This window comes from Elaeis guineensis, chromosome 1, assembly GCF_000442705.2.
Source record: "Elaeis guineensis isolate ETL-2024a chromosome 1, EG11, whole genome shotgun sequence".
In the NCBI taxonomy this organism is placed as follows: domain Eukaryota; kingdom Viridiplantae; phylum Streptophyta; class Magnoliopsida; order Arecales; family Arecaceae; genus Elaeis; species Elaeis guineensis.
This window is the reverse complement of record NC_025993.2, coordinates 175,864,439-175,867,810: the sequence shown is the minus strand read 5'-3', so window position 1 is coordinate 175,867,810 and position 3,372 is coordinate 175,864,439. Positions and strand designations below refer to the sequence as shown.

Genomic DNA, 3,372 nt, shown 5'->3' with positions numbered 1-3,372 from the left:
TAGAATTGAGTCAATTCCTGTTGTTCCAATGGCTGAACCAATCCAACCCATGACCCTTAAGGATTGTGTTATCCAGTTGGCTCCATCCAACCATCTTGTATCAGGTTGCCACAACCCACAGCTAACAATTTTGAAATCAAACCTCAAATCATAAATATGCTTCCAAAATTCACAGGATTAGAAGATGCTTATATATTTATTAGAGAATTTGAGGAGGTATGTGCAACCATGAAACTGCAATTAACAGAGGATGAGGTCAAACTTAGATTAATCAACTTTGCCCTTAAGGACAATGCTAAGAAGTGGCTTTATAGTCTGCCAAACTATTCTGTCACTACTTGGGAGGGCTTTGTGAGAATATTTTTAAAAAAGTATTTCCCCCATCATAAAACAGCTAGGATTAGGAATGAAATAAATCAATTTTACCAACTAGCTGGTGAATCATTTTGGAAGTACTTTGATCGTTTCAAGAATCTTTTGACCCAATGCCCACACCATGGAATAGAAACTTGGAGACTATGCCAGATCATCTATGAGGGGTTAGATTCAAACTCAAGAACCATGCTAGAGTCCATGTGCCAAGGCCAATTTATGGACAAAGAAACTACTGAAGCTTGGCAATTCTTAGAAGACCTAGCCGAGAAAAATTTACAGTGGGAAACAACTAGGGAACCTGATAAAGCTACACCTTCAAGAGGAGGAATGCATCAATTCAACCAACCCTAGCATCAGAGGCCAAGATTGCAACCTTAACACGTAGATTGGAAGCCTTAGAATTACAGAGACCAGCCAATGTAAATCAAATATCTGCACCCATGGTAAAGGGTGCAATGCACCAGACATGTCTTAGAAGAATGTTCCTACTCGAATGAGTGTGCACAGGTGAATGCCACCTATCAAGGACCATTGAACAATCCTTATGCACCCACATATAACCCAGGTTGGAGGAATCACCCGAATTTCTCATGGTCCCAGAATCCTAATGTAGGTAATCCAAATTTCAATCAGCAAAATCTAAGGTCCAACCCAGTGATGAACAACCCGCCAGGCTTCCATGATAATGACAAAAAAATTACCTCTTTAGAGAAAAGCCTAGAAGCCATGATGAAAACACATACCAGCTTTATGCAAACTACGGGTCAACTCATAAATAATAACACCCAAGCTATAGCCCGTCTGGAAATGCAAGTAAGTCAGCTGGCTTCGACCATTAGTGAACGAGAACATGGTAGGTTACCTAGCCAACATGAGCCAAATCCTAGGAACCAAAATGGTCCATGACCCCAACAAGGAAACCAAGTTAATGGTATAAATGCCATTCATACCTTAAGATCAGGAAAATAAATAGACAATAAGGTAGTTGCACTTGATGATATAGATGACTCATCTGCCGAGTCACCTTCTAAAACTACTACCTTTCAACCTCAAGCACCAGAAACTGAAAATTCACCTAGTCCAGTACTTAAAAGTCCTAGAGCTCCTTTTCCAAACAGACTGAAATCCAATAAATCTGAACATTTAGACAAAATTTTAGAGGTATTTAAACAAGTCCAAGTTAATATTCCTCTTTTAGATATAATCCATCAGGTTCCAACTTATGCCAAATTTTTAAAAGATCTCTGCACTAGGAAAAGGACCACTAATGTACCAAAGAAAGCATTTTTGGCTGCAAGTGTCAGTTCATACCTATCTAGCCATGTGCCAATTAAATATAAGGACCCTGGAGCTCCAACAATTTCTTGTGTTATTGGAGAAACCAATATAAAAAAGGCCTTGCTAGATCTAGGAGCTAGTGTGAATATCCTTCCATATTCGGTGTATGAACAACTAGGATTAGAAAAACTTCAACCTACTGGGATCACATTACAGTTAGCCGATAGATCTCTCAGGATCCCTAAGGGAATGGTCGAGGATGTTCTGATAAAGGTTGAAAATTTCATTTTTCCTGTAGATTTTATTGTTTTAGAGACTGAGCCAGTTGCGAATCCTAAATGACATATACCTGTCATTTTAGGAAGACCATTCTTAGCTACGGCCAATGCTGAAATCAATTGTCGAAATGGTCTAATGAAGTTATCCTTTGGGAATATGACCATTGAGCTTAATGTTTTTAACTTAGAACAGGAATCCTCTTCTCATGCTGATGTCAATGTAGTCCAAGATGGTATTTATGAATCCATTGACATTAGTGATGATGAAGTCGACCTAGAGTCTAACCCCTGGTTAATCCATGAGTCTGAGGATGTCAATGAAATACTTAAAGAAAATCAGATTAATCAGGAATCGACACTTCCTACTGAACCAATCATTGAGATGGTGAACTCATCACCTAAACCATCGATAGAGGAAGCACCCATTTTAGAACTGAAGCCCCTCCCAGAACATCTCAAGTATGCATATCTAGGACCCAAAGAAACTTTGCCTGTAATTATTGCATCAAACCTAGATCCCAAGCAAGAGGAGGAGTTAGTGTCAGTTCTAAAAGCAAATCAAGAGGCAATAGGTTGGACCATAGCAGATATCAAAGGAATAAGCCCTTCTATAGTTCAACATAGAATATACTTAGAGGAAGAAGCTAAACCAACAAGAGAAGCCCAAAGAAGGCTTAATCCAGTTATGAAGGATGTAGTTAAAAAGGAGATTCTGAAACTCCTAGATAGTGGAATAATTTATCCTATTTCTGATAGCCCTTGGGTAAGCCCAGTTCAAGTAGTACCCAAGAAATCTGGGGTAACAGTGGTCCAAAATGATGCAAACGAACTTATCCCAACTAGGACCCAAACGGGATGGAGGGTCTGTATAGACTATAGAAAGTTGAATGCTGCGACAAGGAAAGATCACTTTTCTTTGCCATTTATTGATCAAATGTTGGAAAGACTAGCCGGACAAGAGTTTTACTGTTTTTTTGATGGATACTCCGGTTACAACCAGATCTCCATAGCCGCTGAAGATCAAGAAAAGACTACATTCACCTGTCCATTTGGTACTTTTGCCTATAGACGAATGCCCTTTGGACTATGTAATGCACCGGCAACCTTTCAGAGATGCATGATCAGCATATTTTCAGATATGATAGAACGATTTCTAGAAATTTTTATGGATGACTTTTCTGTTTTTGGTCTAACCTTCTCCGAGTGTCTGAATCACCTGCAATTAGTTCTAGAACGATGTAAGGAGAAGCACCTAGTTTTCAACTGGAAAAAATGTCAGTTTATGGTCAAACAGGGAATAGTTCTTGGCCATGTCATTTCTAAAAAGGGGATTGAAGTGGACAAGGCCAAAATAGATCTAATTGCAAGTCTTCCACCACCTAAATCTGTGAAAGAAATACGTTCATTTTTAGGTCATGCTGGATTCTATAGAAGGTTTATT

At 39.0% G+C, this 3,372-nt stretch overlaps 1 non-coding gene across 1 annotated transcript; it reads right to left on the bottom strand.

Moving 5' to 3' along the window:
* Positions 1 to 396: 396 nt before the first annotated feature.
* Positions 397 to 503, bottom strand: LOC140854938 (small nucleolar RNA R71). Its single transcript, XR_012138032.1, has one exon. It is a non-coding gene; the product is annotated as a small nucleolar RNA R71 (small nucleolar RNA).
* Between the last annotated feature and the right edge of the window lie 2,869 nt (positions 504 to 3,372).